Source organism: Nycticebus coucang, chromosome X (assembly GCF_027406575.1).
Source record: "Nycticebus coucang isolate mNycCou1 chromosome X, mNycCou1.pri, whole genome shotgun sequence".
Lineage (NCBI taxonomy): Eukaryota > Metazoa > Chordata > Mammalia > Primates > Lorisidae > Nycticebus > Nycticebus coucang.
In genome coordinates this window covers 153567030-153585729 of record NC_069804.1, presented here as the reverse complement: position 1 = coordinate 153585729, position 18700 = coordinate 153567030, and the positions used below count along the sequence as shown (strand labels likewise).

At 36.3% G+C, this 18700-nt stretch overlaps 1 pseudogene across 1 annotated transcript; it reads right to left on the bottom strand.

Moving 5' to 3' along the window:
* Positions 1-440: 440 nt before the first annotated feature.
* LOC128578043 (polyadenylate-binding protein 1-like) lies at positions 441-2618 on the bottom strand (annotated as a pseudogene). The gene is made up of 2 exons (XR_008377663.1): positions 2135-2618; positions 441-1981 (listed from the first exon to the last, which is right to left on the bottom strand). The product of XR_008377663.1 is annotated as a polyadenylate-binding protein 1-like (transcript).
* Positions 2619-18700: the final 16082 nt, after the last annotated feature.

Below are 18700 nucleotides of genomic sequence, written 5' to 3'. Positions count from 1 at the left end.
CAAAGCCCATATGATTCTCTCTAGTGATACAGAAAAAGCTTTTGATAATATTTAGCATCCTTTTATGACCAGAACACTTAAGAAAGAATAGGCTTATATGGGACATTTCTCTTTCTTTATTATTATTATTATTATTATTATTTACAAATTATGTTTTCTTGCTCAGTTATCAATTCTGTTACTTAAAACAGAACTGACAGTCTGAGCTATTCCACAGTAAAGAATTACAAAATTAAAGAAAGGAATGCTTTAAATTTTTGTACTTTACTGAAAATTCTTTTTCCCAGGGTCTATAAAACATTAATTTGTTTTTATATTTTACTATTTTTTTTTTGTTGTTGTTTTTAAATCAATAATAATCTAGGACTAGCATTTTATATGCTATACCTGGCATTTGCTCGGTACATAAGGTTCAAAGTTTCCTTTCCTTTTTTTATTTATTTTATATTTTGCAATGTTTTTTTCCATAATATTTAAGTTTTTTGATGTTTAGATATTTTTCTTTGGTGAAGTACAAGTTTCTTTTCATGGTCCCTGATCAATTTTAAACAGTTGGAACACCAGTGGCACTGTTAACTGCTTTCTGGGCAACCTCTTTAGCTTGGTGGGCTTGTAGTACAGCTACTGCTTCATCAACCTTAGAATGGAGAGACTCTGGGGATTCAATCATATGGAAGAAGTTCTGAATTATCAATCTCCAACAACATGCGAGTGATTTTACCAGCAAGAGTAGGGTTCATGGCTTGAATAAGAGGAAATAGCCATTCACTCAACATTTGCTTTTGCTCTTGAGGTGGGGCCAGATGCCAACATGGAAGCAGTCAAAAGTTCCTGACCTTGTACATGAACAGCAGGCTGTTGCATGGTAACTTGTGGCTGTGCATTAAGATGTTGCTGAGGATTGCGGACTCTAGCAGCATATTTGTACTATGGAATGGTGTGAACAGCAGGAGTAGCTGCAGCAGCAGCAGCTTCAGGACATGGACCCATTGTCTGTGTTGATGTGTTAGCAACAAGCTGTGTTGACATGACTCCTGGAACCTGTGATGAAGCTGGTCTTATAGTACTAAATGGTGGTCTGGAGCAGCTGGGTGGATAGCACCAGGCATATTTTGGAATGGATGAGGTCTGGCACCCTGAGCAGTCCCGTGAGGACTTGGTCTTAGTTGAGCAATTTGGCTAGGAGGATAGTATGCAGCATGGTTCTGAGTCTGTGGGATAGCTGCCATGAAGTAACCTGAAGGAGGTGCTGGCTTGTAGGGGTCGATTACAGGATTGGGCACAGCTCATACATTTGCCATTCTCTGCATTTACTGGTTAGTGAGGTGAGTCTGGTGCTCTTCTTTGCGCTGTGCTAAAGCTACATACAATGGCTTGGTGGCCACAATTCTACCATTCATTTATGTAAGTGCTTTAGTGGCTTCTTCTGGGGTGGAGAAACATGCAAAACCAAACCCGTTGCTGCAACCACCCTCCATCATAACCTTTGCACTAGTAATTGTACCAAATGGAGAAAACTGTTTCCAGAGACATTCATCATCAATACCATCATCAAGATTTTTCACATAAAGGTTAACACCCTGGTATCTGGTGATCCTATCTTGCTTCATCTGTTCAAATTTGCGCTTAAGTTCTGTCTGCCGTTCCACTTTTTTCTGAGCTCGAACAACGTATATTTGTTTTCCATTGAGCTCTTTTCCATTAATCTCATCCACAGCTTTCTGTGCATCTTCATGTCTTTCCAAGCTTACAAATCCAAATCCTTTGGATTTTCCACTTTCATCAGTCATTACTTTCACACTTAAGGCAGGTCCAAAGAGATCCTTAAGGTGATCATCATCCATATCTTCTCCAAAATTCTTGATGTAAACAGTGGTGAACTCTTTTGTCCTAGGTCCGAATTCTGCTTCTCTTTCTTTATGAGACTTAAATCGTCTAAAAAATACTTTTCGATCATTTAGAAGCATCCCATTCATTTTTTCTTTTTTTTATTAAATCATAACTGTATACATTGATATGATCATGGGGCATCATACACTCGCTTCATAGACCATTTGACACATTTTCATCACAATGGTTAACATAGCCTTCCTGGCATTATCTCAGTTACTGTGCCAAAACATTTACATTCTACATTTGCCAAGTTTTTCAATAGCTCTTTCAGCTGCTTCCTGTGTCTCAAAGTGTACAAATCCATAGCCCTTGGAACCATTTTCATCACAAACTACCTTACATGAAGGGATGTTACCAAAAGCAGAAAATGTATCATACAGTGCTTTATTATCGATGGATTTGTCCAAATTTTTAATGAATATGTTGCCTACTCTACTTTTGCGAAGGGATGGATCATGCTGAGATCACATGATGCAAACTGGCTTGCCCTTAATAACATTAAAATTCATGGTGTCCAAAGCATGCTCCCGTCTGCCAGCTGCTGGAAGTTCACGTATGTGTAGCCCAAGGAGCAGCGAGTGATCATGTCCCTGCAGACCTGGATGGAGAGGATGGGCCCAGCTGGGCTGACTTCTTGTAGAGCATCACTTCGATCAAGTCACGTCGGGGTGTAGGTCCTCCACACACAGCAAGGCCATGGGGTAGCTGAGGGCACTGGGGTTCATCTAGGCATGGCTGCCCACGGGACCACAGGCCGCGACCTTTCTGTGAGAGGAGAGGGAATGATGGGGCCAGGGCCGGAGTCGGGTGGGGGGGGAGCAAGGAGGGGCAAACGCAGAGGGACAAAAATCAACCGGAATCAAAAACTACTCAACGGCGGCAGAACAGGGTCAGTCTGCCGCAGTTGGCTGCAGGCTAGGAGCAAGGGTGGAGGTGTTGGTCCCAGCTGCAGGAAGGCCTCGGTCTCCTGGTTCCTTAGAGCTGCTTCGGGCCGCGGGAAGGAAGGTCGTTCTTGGCTGCTTCACCCAGCATATATACAATATCATTGGCCACTTGTTAATGAGATTATTTGTTTTCAGCTCTTGATATATTTGATATTGTATATATGCTGGATATAAGTCCATTATCAAATTAATAGTTTGCAAATATTTTCTCTCATACAACAGGTTTTCTCTTCACTTTTTTCATTGTTTCCTTCACTGTGCAGACTTTATAGTTTAACTATATAGTTTAACTAACTAAAGTGGCCAATGTTTCTAACATATATTTCTTAAAAGAAAACCTAAGAAATTCCAGCAGGTGCATTAAAAAAAAGAATACTCAATGTAACTAATAATGAGGCAAATGACATAAGTTTTTTGATGGTAAATGTGTTAACTATATAAATCACTTTAGGAAGTATGGATATTTTCACAATATTGATTGTTCTAACCCAGGATCCTGAAAAGTTTATCCATTAAGTTATGTGACCTACACTTTCCATTATCACAGTTCTGTAGTTCTCCTTGTAGAGATATTTCACTTCCTTTATTAAGTTTATTCTAAAGTATGTCATTTTCTTTGCAGCTACTGTATAAGGTACAAGGAGTTATTTATTGGATTCTCAGCTTGACTTTTCTTAGCATATAGAATTGCTACTAATTTGTATATACTAATTTTGTCACCCTTAAAGAATTTATGAATTTCTCATATCTTTTGCTGGGGTTTTTAGGGTTTTCTAGATATAAGAGATATCATGAGCAAACAGGAACAGGTGACTCTCTCTTTTTCAATTAGAATATGCTTTATTTCTTTCTTTTGCCTGATTACTCTGCCTTGGATTTTCAGTATTATTTTGAATAGAAGTTGTGAAGATGGGCTTCTTTGTCTTTTCCACTTCATAAGGAAAATGCTTTTAACTTGTCCCATTCTGTATGATGTTACCTGTGGATTTATCATATACAGCTTTCGTTATTTTGAGATATGTTCTTTCTATTGCTAGTTTGTTGAGAAGTATTATCAAGAATTGATGCTAGATTTCATCTAATTCTTTCTTCATCTATTGAAATGATCATATGTTGTTTGTTTTTCATATTGTTTATGTGGTGAATCACATTTATTAATGTCCATATGTTGAAGCATCCTTGGGATAAACTCCAATTGATTATGATGGGATATCTTTTGAATATACTGATGGATTTGGTTTACTAGTATTTTATTGTACATTTTTGCCTCTAATTCCTTGAGTAATATTAATTTGTATGTTTGTTTGTTTTCTTGTTGTTGTGTCTTATTCTGGCTTTGGTATTAGGGTAATACTAGCTATGTAAAATTAGTTAGGGTGAATTTCCTACTTCTTGATGTTATGAAACAATTTCCATAGAGTAAGTGCCAGTTCTTGTTTGTAGGTCAGGAAGAATTTGGTAGTGAATGCATCTAGAACTGGGCATTTTTTTTGAAAGTGTAGTTTTTATTTTTTTCTGTTTCTATCTCACTACTTATTAATAGAAAGTTTAAAATTCCTGATTTAAGTTTGGAAGGTTATAAATTTCCAAAAGTGTATCTGTTTCATCTAGATTTTCTAGTTTGTGTGTCTAAAGGTTTTCAGAATCGTTTCAGATTATATTTTGCATTTCTGTGATATCAGTTATGTCTCCTTTTCCATTTCTGATTGAGCTTATTAGAGTCCTTTCTCTTCTATTTTTGGTTAATCTAGCTCCTGGTTTATAGATTTATTATTTAAAAGTTCCAACTTTTTCTCTTGCTGATCGTTCATATTTTTTGTTGTTTCTATTTCATTTAGTCCTGTTTTTATCTTTGTTATTTCTTTGCCTTTGGTAGATTTACTTTTGGTTTAGTCTTTCTTCTTTTTCTAGTTCCTTGAAGTGTGACATTTGGTTATTAATTTGTAATCTTTTTGTGTTTTTATTGTATTAAAGGCTATGAATTTCCTTCTTTGCACTAGTTTTATTCTATCCCAGAGATTTTGGAAGCTTGTGATACTTATGTCTTTCAATTCAAAACTTTTTTGATTTCTGACCTGACTTTGTCATTGACCCAAGGATCACTCACTGGCAGGTTTTTTTTTTGTGTGTGTGCATTTGTGTAGTTTTGAGATTTCCTGTTATAATAGCTTTCTAGTTGAATTCCCCCGTATTGAGAGAAGATACATGGCATGAGTTCAATTTTTGTAAATTTGATGAGAACTTGTTTTGTGGTTTAACATATAATCTATCTTGGAAAAGTTCCCATGTGTTAATGGGAAGAATGTATATTCTTCTACTTTGGGGTAGAGTGTTCTGTAAATGTATTTTTCATCCATTTGTTCTAAAGTCTCTTTTAGGTCCGGTGTTTTCTTATTAACTTTTTGCCTTAATGATATGTCTGGTTCTGTCAGTGGAACATTGAAATTCCTGTTTATTATTATTTTTCTGTTTTGCTCTTTCCATAGATATGGTAGAATTTGTTTTATGAGTCTGGGTGCTCCTTTGCTCACTGAATATATATTTCACATTGCTATATATTCTTGGTGATGTGATGTTTTTATCTTTATATGATGACCATATTTGTCTTTTTTTAACCGTTGTTTATTTAAAGGCTATTCATCTGATACGGGAAGAGCTTCCTACTCCTGCTCACTATTGGTTTCAATTTGCATGCATTATTTTTTCCATCCTTTTATCTTGAATCCATAAGAATGTGTATGAGTTAAATGAGATTTCTGTAGAAACTATATATTTAAGTTTTTGTTTTGTTTTTTCACTCATTCTGCCAATCTATATCTTTTAAGTCAGGCATTATGACCATTTACATTCAATGTTGTTATTTATTTGTGAGATATTCTTCTGGTAACCATGTTGTTTTCTAGCTGCTTTGTTATTTTCCCTTTTTTCTTTTCTGTTGTATAAGACTTTTTTAACTTGTGGGTGAGTTTTATCTTTTGAGTGTTTTTATACCGATAGTTATCAATTGTTCTCTTCCTTGCATAGAGAATTTTTAAAGATTTCTTATAGGTTAGGTCTAGTCCTGGAAAATTCCCTTAGCGTTTGCCTATCAGGGAAAGACTTTCTTTCTTCTTCATTTTTAAAACTTTGTTTTGCTTAGTTGAACAGTTATTCTGTTTAAGAAGACTAACATTGGGACCCTGATGCCTTCTGGTTTATAATGTTTCTCCTGAGTGTGCAGTTAGTTTGATAAGTACCTTTTGTAATTTACTTGATGCTTTCATCTTGTAGCTTGTAAGATTTCTTTCTCCAAGTTTACTTTTATCGGATTGATGAGTTTGTGCTTTGCTGATTTCCTATTTGCCTGGAATTTTTTAGGTATTTGCTTACCTTCTCATATCTGGATGTCTAAATTTCTAGTGATACCAATGAAGTTTTTTTCTATTATTTCCTTAAATAGGCTTTCCATGCTTTTTGATCCCTCAGGGATACTTATGGTTCTTATATTTGTCCATTTTAAATAATGCCATATTTATCAGTTATTGTTGATTACTCTTGATTATTTTTCTTCACTTTTGACTGTGTCAATTTGACAAGTGTGCCTTCAAGCTCTCAAATTTTTTTCTCTTGCTTAGTCTAGTCTTTTGTTTAAACTTTACACTACATTTTGACATTCTCTAAGTGACCATTTCATTTCCAAAAGTCCTATTTTATTTATTCATATATTACAAAATCTCATAATTAAGTGCATTTACATAAGCAGTACTGTACAAACAACTTGGTAAGGTTTTATAATCTTGGTGTATCAGTGTCGCATAGCTGTGTTCATGTTGACATGTGGCTGTCTTGTTAAATGGAGTTTATTATTGTCATTGTGTGTTTGTGTGTGCTATTGAGAGGAAGTCAAAGTTTGATTGTGAAGAGTAAAGAAATATGTAATTTCTTTTCAAACTTGGCAAGAGTGGAAGTGAAATCAGGGACATGTTAGTCTAATTTTATGGGGAGAATGCCATGAAGAAAGTGGTGGTGTATAAATGGATTAATCCTTTTTTTCTGAGGGGAGAGAAAAAAAGAGATATTAGGGCAGCTAGTATTAGGCAGAACTGAATAAAATATTGTAAAAATGCATTAAATCATGAGTAAAAATCATCAGTTGACTATGAAAAGCACAGCAAACCAAGTAAACATTGATGAAGAGGAAAATTTTGGCATGAGAGGGGTGTGGCTCTTGAATCATGACAATGCACCAGCTCACACGGTGGGAGAGGTTTTAGCCAGTAGACAAATAACTGTGTTGTAACACCCTCCATAATCACCTGATCTGGCCCCTAGTGACTTTTTTCTTAATTCAAAGATATAGTAAAAATTCAAAGGAAGAAATTTTGGTGACATTCAAGACATCAAGGGTAATATGATGACAGCTTTGATGACCATTCCAGAAAAAGAATTCCAAAGTGACTTATATAAGTGAACTAGGCACTGGCTTTTGTGCATAGCATCCCAAGAGGAGTATTTTGAAGGTGCCACAGTAATATTCAGCAATGAGGTATGTAGCACTTTCTCTAGGATGAATTCACAAGATTAATTGTCAGACTTGTGTCTACCTCGGTAGTGAAATTTTCATTCATGTCTTGAATTAATTTTTTGGGGGTGTTCTTTATGTTGGTTTTTTTTTAACTTTCTCTCCAATGCTATTGATCTTAGTTGCAATCCATACTCTAATTTCCACATCTGCCATTTCAATAATTTTCTTTTGGTTTTAGTTTATTGCTGGAGAATTACCATGATCCCTTGTGGGTATTAAAATGGCCTTTTTTAAAAAATGAGGTTTCCTGAGTTTCTTTTTTTTTTCTTGCAGTTTTTGGCTGGGGCTGGGTTTGAATACACCACCTTCCCACCTCCAGAACACGGGGCCGGCACCCTACTCCTTTGAGCCACAAGTGCCACCAAAATTTTCTAAGTTTTTATACTGATTTATTCTCATCTGAAACCTTTTATCTCTTCTCAAAAGAGATAGCTTTTCAATATGCTTCTTCATTCCTGCTAAGAATTCTGTTGTTTAGTGAAGAGAGGGAGAGTTCTTTGGATGATGTGCTTGAGATCTACTCTAAAGATTAACCAGGCAGGAGAGGGGTTTTGCTGCACTGTGAACCTTTAACACTGTTGCTCTCTAGCATCTCCCTATTGTCCTGTGATTGTCATGGGTGGATGTGCTGCAGTGAGTGCATGGCATGTGTTCTGTTTGTGGTGGCCTGGGTATTTACTCTAAGTCCAAAAGCAGTGTCATGAGTGTTTTCCCAGCCTAGTTTTGTCAATGGCACCACTACCCAGGTGGCAGTGGCAGGACCTGGGAGCCACTGGTATTGTGTTACACATGGGCCGTACAGCAGCAGTGGGTACATGCATCATCCATTTATTGGGTGTTTTGGAGCTCTTGGCCTCTCCACTTCTTTCCTGGCACATATGGGGCAATGAAGATGTGGTAGCAATGGATCTGAACCTTGGGTAGACACACCACCCTGGGGCTGTGGATTCAATATGGTGCTAATTCCAGCATCCAGGGTTTAAGAATTAGTGTTCCCCACTTTGCCTTCTCTCTGGATCAATTCCACTACACAGTCTCTAGTCGGATCCCTGTATCAGATCATTGGCCTCCTACACTGGAGTTACCCTCTTGCAGCTCCGATTGCAATGTTCCTAAAGAAAATGTGGAATCCAGGATTTCTCTTATCAGTCCTTTCCTTAAATGTAGGTGCTTTTCCCAGATACCTCTGATACATCCCAGCAGATTACTCCACTGTCTTTTTCACTTTCAATGCCTCTAATCACTTCTTTTTTGATTCTTAATGTTCTTTCTTAGACATTCAATCTGAAGGTGAATATCTACTCACCACTTTATATCCTCTTCATGAGAATGGTGTTGGCAGGTTGCTTCTGGTCTGCCACCTTAGCCACTTCTCTCTATCCAGTTGAAAACTAAAATCATTTGTTAATTTTATTTTATTTTCTATTTTTTAGAAGCTTTTAGGTTTTTATTTTAATTTGAGAATATTAGAGATACACATGTTTTGTTTATATACTTTGCACAGTTTGAATCAATGTTACAGTGTGCCCTTCATTCAAATAGTATGCACTGTACCCAATAACTGTGAATTTTCTCATCCCCTCCTCTAAACTTGATTTTCATTGAGATATACTTCTCCATGTGAACTTAAGTGTTGATCAGCTGGTTTCAATTTGATATTGAGTGCATGTGATTGTTTCTCCATTCTCATGATGTTTCACTTGGAATAATGGTTCCAGTTCCACCCAGGTCCTGACAAAAGATACTAGATTACCATGTACATGTTTTTAATGGTTGAATAGTACTCCATGATATGTATAAACCACATTTCTCAAAGCAACAGATGGTGTCATGGATCTAGAGAGAAAGGAACTCGTATACTATTTATGGGAATGCAAACTAGTATGTAGTATAAACTCTATGAAAAGTAGTATGGAGATGGCTCAAAGAACTTAAAGTAGGCTATAACATTTGTTCCAGCAATCTCACTATGAGAATTTACACCCTACCCCCCAAAAGCTCGTTTTATAACATGGACACCTGCACTTGAATGTTTATAGCAGCACAATTCACAAGTGCAAAGAAATGAAAACAACACTACAGCCCATCTATACAGGTAAAAATTTTCTATGCATTTCAGTGTAATTTCTATTCTGAACTTTGGGGTATATTCTATCTATCTCCCTATATATATATTAATGCTTTTATATGTTCTTATATAATAACATTTAACAGTGTTTTTTAAAATTTATTTTTGTGTATTTCAGTTAGTTTCCTGCATCATTTCAGTTTAGTTTAAAGTAATGCAATTATCATTTTTTTTATTAAATCATAGCTGTGTACATTAATGTGATCATGGGGCACCATACCCTGGTTTCATAGACCGTTCGACACATTTTCATCACACTGGTTAACATAGCCTTTCTGGCATTTTCTTGGTTATTGTGCTAAGACATTTACATTCCACATTTACTAAGTTTCACATATACCCTTGTAAGATGCACTGCAGGTATAATCCCACCAATCTCCCTCCCTCTGCCCACCTCCCCCCTCGCTCCCATCCCTTTCCCCCTTCCCCCTATTCTTAGGTTGTAACTGTGTTATAGTTTTCATGTGAAAGTCATAAATTAGTTTCATAGTAGGGCTGAGTAGATTGGATACTTTTTCTTCCATTCTTGAGATACTTTACTAAGAAGAATATGTTCCGGCTCCATCCACGTAAACATGAAAGAGGTAAAGTCTCCATCTTTCTTTAAGGCTGCATAATATTCCATGGTGTACATATACCACAATTTATTAATCCATTCATGGATTGATGGGCACTTGGGCTTTTTCCATGACTTAGCAATTATGAATAGGGCTGCAATAAACATTCTGGTACAAATATCTTTGTAATGATGTGATTTTTGGTCTTCTGGGTTGTGATTTGCATCTATCTTATTTTTAGGAGTGATATACATTTTTTTCATGTGTTTCCTGGCCATACATCTGACTTCTTGGGAAAAGATTCTGTTCATGTTACTTGCCCATTGATTGATGGGGTTATTTACTCTTTCCTTGTTGATTTTCTTTAGTTCTTTGTATAGTCTGATCATTAGCTCTTTGTCTGACTCATAATATGTGAGTATCTTCTCTCATTCTGAAGGTTGTATATGTGCCCTTACATGTGGAGAAGCTTTATAACTTGGTCAGGTCTCATATATTTATTTTTGTTGTTGCTGAAGTTACCCATGGGGTCTTTTTTATGAATTCTTCCCCAAGGCCAACATTGTTAAGAATTTTTCCCACACTATCCTCCAGGATTTTTATGCTTCATGTCTAAGATTTAGATCTTTTATCCAACATGTGTTAATTTTTTCAAGTGGTGAGAAGTGCAGGTGTATTATCAGTCTTTTACATGTGGCTTTCCAGAAAACCCCAAGGCCTTAACTATTAGACTCCAAGACATGATCAAGAAATATAGTAATGTCTTGAGGTATAAAATCAATGTCCACAAGTCAGTAGACTTCACCTCTGCTAACAACAGTCACGCTGAGAATAAAATCAAAAACACCATAGCCTTCTCAGTACTTCCAAAGAAAATAAACCCCTGAGAATATATTTAACAAAGGATGTGAAGGATCTCTACAGAGAAAACTATGAAACCCTGAGATACAAAATAGCAGAAATTTTAACAAACAGAAGAACATACCATATTTAGGACTGGGAAGAATCAATATTGTTAAAATGTCTGTACAACCCAAAGCAATCTACAGATTTAATCCAGTTCCCATTAAAATATCACCATCATTCTTTGTAGATCCTAAAAAAATAGTTCTTCAATTCATGTGGAACTAGAATAAACTTTGATATCCAACACAAATCTAAGAAATAAAAAACAATCTGGAGGCATCACATTACCAGTGATCAGGTGTTCAGGTTATACTACAAGTCTATAATGGTCATAATAGCATGGCATACAAGAAGAAACATAGATCTATGGAACAGAATTGAGAACCTAGGGATGAATCCAGCCTCATATCAACACATAATAAATAACATGGATATAAATTAAGCCTCATATAACCATTTGATCTTCAACAAAACAAACAAAAGCTTACACTGGGGGAAAATAACCCCTATTTAACATCATTTCTTCAAATTATTTTTATGTGTCTCTATCTCTGTCTTCCTATGGAATTTCCATTAAACATGTATAGGTAAACTTGTTATTTCTGTGCATTTCTTTTTTGTTGTTCTCAGTACACATAATGTCAATTACCTATTGTCAAGATCATTCATTTTTTATTTGGCCTGCTCAAAATTATTGAGCCACTTAGTGATTTAATTATCTCTTATTGTACTTTTCAACTCTTCATGTCTTTTTACTAATGTTTTATACTTGGTGAGACACATTTTCGTACTTTATTCCTTTATGCATAGTTTTCATTTAGTTCATTGGATTATTGTAGTTGATTTTAAATATCTGTTTAAATAATCCCATGGCCGGGCTTTCTCATGCACAATTTCTACTGATTCTTTTTTCCTGCCTCATATTTTTTTGATGAAACTGGACATTTTGTATATTTTATTTTATTTATTTATTTTTCTGAGACAGAGTCTCAAGCTGTTGCCCTGAGTAGAGTGCTGTGCCATCATAGCTCACAGCAACCTCAAACTCTTGGGCTTAAGCGATTCTCTTGCCTCAGCTCCCATGTAGCTGGGACTATAGGTGCCTGCCACGACTCCAGGCTATATTTTGGTTGCAGTTGTCATTATTGCTTAGCAGGCCCAGGCCAGGTTCGAACGTGCCACCCTAGGTGTATGTGGCTGGCGCCCTACCAACTGAGCTACGAGCACGGCCCATTTGGTATATTTTAATGTGGCAAACACAAGAATTAAATTCTCCTCTCTTCATAGGTTTAGTTGTCACTGCTTATTGCTGCTATTGTTTGTTTATTGACTTGTCTGAAATAGTTTTGTAAAATCTATATTATTTGTTTTTGTGTGGCCACTAAAGTATCTTTTCCATTGTCAAAATAGTGGCATAGTATTTGAGCCACAGGCACCGCCCCACCCCTTTTTTTTTTTTTTTTGCAGTTTTTGGCTGGGGCTGGGTTTGAACCCGCCACCTCCAGTACAAGGGGCCAGCGCCCTACTCCTTGAAAATAGTGGCATAGTATTTGAAAAGATATTTCCTTCAGTTCTTAGAACAACAGCATCAACAAAAAGTCTAAGAAATGTTGGTATTATAACTAAATTAACTAGCAGCAAATAATGAAATTGTTTGAACTATTGCCACACATAACAGTAATCCAATTGACCTTGAAATCATTATGATAAGTGTATGATGCCAGAAAAAGATCATATTTATTTAAAGTTCAAATTAAGCCAAATCCTATTTTGGTAAGGACCAGGAAAATTATTCCTTTTGGAATATAAAATGGGGAAAATAACCAAATATCTCATTTTATATTCACTTACCATTGGGGAATCATTGCGGAATGAAGCTTCCAAGATACTGGTAATATTGCTTTTTACCTGGGTGATGAATATATTGTTTTACATGAGAGCTACATAAAACTTGAGATATTGGTAGGACCACACCTATGGTGCATTTTACAAGGGTACATGTGAAAATTACTAGGTGTAGAATATAAATGTCTTAACACAATAACTAAGAAAATGCTGTGAAGACTATGTTAACCAGTTTGATGAAAACATTTCAAATTGTATATAAAACCAGCACATTGCACTCTATGATTGCATTAATGTACACAGCTATGATTTAATAAAAATAAATAAATAAATAAATAAAAAGCTTGAGATATTTTTACTTTTTTGAATATAGCTTATGCTTTGCTTAAAAACTTTTGTCTAAGTCAAAGCATGGGAAAATTATTTATAACATGTGTTTTTCCAATTCTTGAAAGTAAATTGTTTGCATCAAAGCATATAGATGAATTATCTTCAAATGCATTCTTCTTATTTATAATCATTCCACCTGAAACATCCTTCCTTGTTTTAACATTATTCTGAGTGGTGGATGGATACATATATAGATGAACCAGATTTTAATTTCTGTATTTAACTATGGGATTCTTCTTTCAAATCAACTATCAAATAACCTTACTATTCAAATAATTGTATTGCTATTTTAACAGTATTTTTATGTAAAGTGAATTATCCACAATTAGAAATTTTACTGGATTTATATTTCACTTTGGAAAGAAATAAAGGTAACACAAAGCAAAATATCAGCTTAGTAAAATTATTCTAGTATGGAAACACAGTCTATTTTTAAGTTCCCCTCAATAAACAGTTAGAAATGGAATGAAGAAACATTCAAAATTTTATAGCAAGTGCCTTATGCTGCAGTGTCTAGAACTAGCAACAATTGTCACTGGATCAAAATGGAAGATAGTATTTTATATTTTCAATTATTTATTCTCTTAAATAAAAATAGAGATATAAATAATTTTAGCTACTATACATTCCCTTTTTGCATGTGAAAATACAAACTAATTTCAGTAAATGCTCTGCCTAAATTTACATCTACTTTAGAAATAAGTCTTAGAAATATGCTCAATACTTAATTTCTCACTAAGCCAAAAGGTTACAATGAGTTGCAGACTATAGTGTAATCATTTGGATCTACTTCACTATGAAGTAAGAAGAGGAGAAAAAATGGCCATGCGGCCACTGTGAAAATTTACACCATAATTTATATCCTCTTATTTCTTGTGGATATAATAAATATTCCCCTAAGAAAGGCAGAACCACAATTTTAAGGAGGGGACAGAGTCTCACTTTGTCACTCTCAGTAGAATACCATAGCATCATAGCTTGCAGCAACCTCCAACTCTTGGACTCAAGTAATTCTCTTGCCTCAGCCTCCCAAGTAGCTGGGACTACACGTACCTGCCACAACGCCTAGCTATTTTTAGAGAAGAGGTCTCACTCTAGCTCAGGCTGGTCTCCAGTGAGTGAGCTCAGGCAATCCACCGGCCTCAGCCTCCCAGAGTGCTAGGATTACAGGGGTGAGTGAGTCACTGCGCCCAGCCTTAGAACCACATATTTTAAGCATTGATTTTTGTCTGTATTGAAAGCTGAAAGAAAAGGGTAGAGTACATTAGCAATTTCAAATTTGTTCTTATTTAATGACTCCTGTAGTCCTTACCAAATAGCAGATATTTTTTAAAAAGAAAAATTGAATGTATGTATCATGCTAAGTTAAAAAAACTAAATCACTGGACCCCACTGAGTTCAGCTAGTTTAAATATATGATATGTCTTATGTCTTAAGAGTTTGCTTTAAGGAAGGAGAGAGCAAGATGGTGGCCGAGTAACAGCTTCTTTGCATCTGGGCATTGTGAGTTTGGGGAGATAGAACTCCAGGCATCTCTGGCTGGTGAGATCTGCCTATAATCATCCCTATGAGGATACAGGGAGTCAGCTAGAGGCTTCTGGACCCAAAGAGGAGGACTAAAACAGTGGACAACCAGCAAGTGGTCGCATGTGTTCAATTGGTCTAAACCCACCAGCAACTGTAAGTACAGTAGCAGCAGGACTGCAAATCGGAAAGGCGTTCCCTGTGAACTGTTTTGATGTCTTTGGATTTGGCACTCAGTTGAACTGCCTTGGGGAGAGCTTGAGTAGGAGTGCGGAGAACTTTGGCCCTTGTCTAGGGCCCCAGTCTGAGCCGCTGAACCAGACAGAGCTAATAGTGTTTGGCTGTGGGCCACAGGGAGCCATTGGGAGAGAAATGCCCCGGCAAGCTCTGCCCTCAGGGTCGCAGAGCAAGAATCAGGAGGGAGCTGGTAACCTAGTGACTGAGTAGCCTAAGGGTGGGGACTGAGCCGCCTTACAGCCCTAACCCTCAGGGGCAGAGTGAGACCAGTTTTGGCATGCTGGGTAAGTGGATAGCCACTTCAGCAGTGATTCCAGTGACAAGAACTTTCCTGGGAAAGCTTCTGCTCAGCAAGTTTACAAGTTTTAAATGCTTTTTAAGAAAGCTGAAGAGACATTTAGGGTGTCTACCTGCTGGGGTTTGAGAAATCAGCGGCCTCCAGTCATATTAGCACTGTGGTTAACATCTCATACCCCAGAAGACCACGTGTTGCACAGACAATATTCAACAACATATATGTACTGCTTTGTTTTTGGTTGTGTTTTTCTTTTGTTTGTTTGTTTGGTAGTTTTTTTTTTGTTTGTTTATTTTGACAATCACTCCTGTAGTCCTTACCAAATAGCAGATATTGTTTTGTTTATTAATTTCAACCTTTACCGTACACATTTTTTCTTTCTCAATTTTTCTAGTTTAATTACAGTATCCCACTGCTGCCTTTTTCAATAACTAGAATTTCATTTTTACTAGTGTTTATAGACCTATTATTTAGTTTTTCACCAAATTTTATCCCGTAAAGTTTTCTGTTTGCTTGTTTTGGTTTGGTTTATATCATTTTGTCTTCCCTCTCTACTTGGTGGAGGTAGGGTACTGTGTCTGATAAGGTTAACAAAGATCTGCTGACCTCAAGGGAACCACCCAACAGGGCACCCGCAGAAGGTGGGGGTGTTTTTAAGGTTGTGTCAAAGTATCCTACTGTACACATATATTGCTCTGTCTCCCTCTTTCTGTGCCTCTCTTCTTTTATTCAATATTCCTTTTACCCATGCCCTCTCCTTTCTTTTCTTTTCACTCTTTTCCTTTCTTTCATCCCTTCTTGCTCTTCAACCTTCTCACCCTTTTGGTCCTGTACCAAAAGGACTCATCAAAACCTTAGTCCACAGGCAGGGGAACTTAAAGAGCAAGAGGAAGCGAAAGGAAAATTAGGGCAAGGAAACAGATAAAAGAAATCACTCATGAGGAAGAATCAGCAGAAAACTCCACACAACATGAAGAACCAGTCCAGAACAACCCCGCCAAGGAACCATGAGGTAGCTACTGCAGAGGATTCCACCTATAAAGAAATGTTAGGAATGATGGAAAGGGAATTTAGAATACACATAATGAAAACAATGATAGAAACAATGAAGGAAACTGCTAATAAAGTGGAAAATAACCAAAAGGAAATCCAAAAACAAAATCAAATAAGATATGAATGATATGAAGAATATAAAAAGGATATAGCAGAGCTGAAGGAACTGAAACAGTCAATTAGGGAACTTAAAGATGCAATGGAAAGTATCAGCAACAGGATAGACCATGCAGAAGAAAGAATTTCAGAGGTAGAAGACAAAGTTCTTGAGATAACTCAGATAGTAAAAGAGGCAGAAAAGAAGAGAGAGAAAGCAGAATGTTCACTGTCAGAATTATGGGACTTTATGAAGCATTCCGACATACGAGTTATAGGAATCCCAGAGGGGAAGAAGAATGCCCCAGAGGAATGGAAGCCATACTAGAGAATATTATAAAAGAAAATTTCCCAAATATCACCAAAGATTCTGACACACTGCTTTCAGAGGGATATCGGACCCCAGATTGCCACAACTCTAACCGAGCTTCTCCAAGACACATTGTGATGAACCTGTCCAAAATCAAAATAAAAGAAAATATTCTGCAAGCTTCCAGAAGTAAGCACCAGTTGACCTACAGGGGCAAATCCATCAGAGTGACCGCAGACTTCTCTAATGAAACTTTCCAAGCAAGAAGACAATAGTCATCTACCTTTAATCTACTTAAACAGAACAATTTCCAACCCAGAATTTTGTACCCTGCTAAGCTAACCTTTAAAATTGTCGGAGAAATCAAATCATTTACGGATATACAAACATTGAGGAAATTTGCCACAACAAGACCAGCTCTACAGGAAATACTTCAACCTGTTCTACACACTGACTATCACAATGGATCAGCAGCAAAGTATGAACTCAGAAATTAAAGGACAGAACCTAACCTCCACACTGATGCAAAAGATAAAACTAGCAATGGACTCTCACCAAATAAGACGAATAGAATACTACCACACTTATCAATTATCTCAATAAATGTTAATGGCTTCAGTTCTGCACTGAAGGGACATAGATTGGCTGACTGGATTAAAAAATACAAGCCATCCATTTGCTGTCTGCAAGAAATACACCTGGCTTCAAAGGACAAATTAAAACTCTGAGTCAAGGGTTGGAAGACGATTTTTCAGGCAAATGTCATTCAGAAGAAAAGAGGAGTTGCAATCTTATTTTCAGATACATGTGGATTTAAAGCAACTAAAGTCAAAAAAGACAAAGATAGTCACTTTCTATTGGTCAAGGGAAAAATACAACAAGAAGAAATTTCAATTTTAAATATTTATGCACCCAATTTAAATACTCCCATATTCTTGAAACAGACCTTAGTCTGAGCAATATGATATCTGATAATACCATAATAACAGGGGACATTAACACTCCTCTTACAGAGCTGTACAGATCTTCTAAACAGAAATTAAACAAAGATATAAGAGATTTAAATGAGACCCTAGAACAACTGTGCTTGATAGACACATATAGACCACGCCATCCCAAAGATAAAGAATATACATTCTTCTCAACACCCCATGGAACATTCTCCAAAGTTGATCATATCCTGGGACACAAAACAAATATCAAAAGAATCAAAAGAATTTAAATTTTACCTTGTATCTTTTCAGACCATAAGGAACTAAAGGTGGAACTCAACTCTACCAAAAACGCTCGACCGAACACAAAGGCAAGGAAATTAAACAATCTTCTGTTGAATAACAGGTGGGTGCAGGAAGAAATAAAACATGAAATTATTAACTTCCTTGAGCATAACAACAATGAAGACACAAGCTACCAAAACCTGTGGGGTACTGCAAAAGCATTTTTGAGAGGAAAATTTATCGCTTTAGATGTCTACATTCGAAAACAGAAAGAGAGCGCATCAACAAACTCACAAGCCATCTTATGCAATTGGAAAAAGAAGAATAATCTAAGCCTAAACTCAGTAGAAGAAAAGAAATATCCAAAATCAAATCAGAGATCAATGAAATTGAAAACAAATGAATCATTCAGAACATTAAAGAAACAAGGAGTTGGTTTTTTGAAAAAATAAACAAAATAGATAAAACATTGGCCAAACTAACAAGAAATAGAAAAGTAAAATCTCTAGTAACCTCAATCAGAAATGATAAAGGGGAAATAACAACTGATCCCACAGAGATACAAGAGATCATCTCTGAATACTACCAGAAACTCCATGCCCAGAAATTTGACAATGTGAAAAAAATGGATCAATATTTGGAATCACACCCTCTCCCTAGACTTAGCCAGGAAGATATAGAGCTCCTGAACAACCAATTTCAAACACTGAGATTAAAGAAACAATAAAACAGCTTCCAACC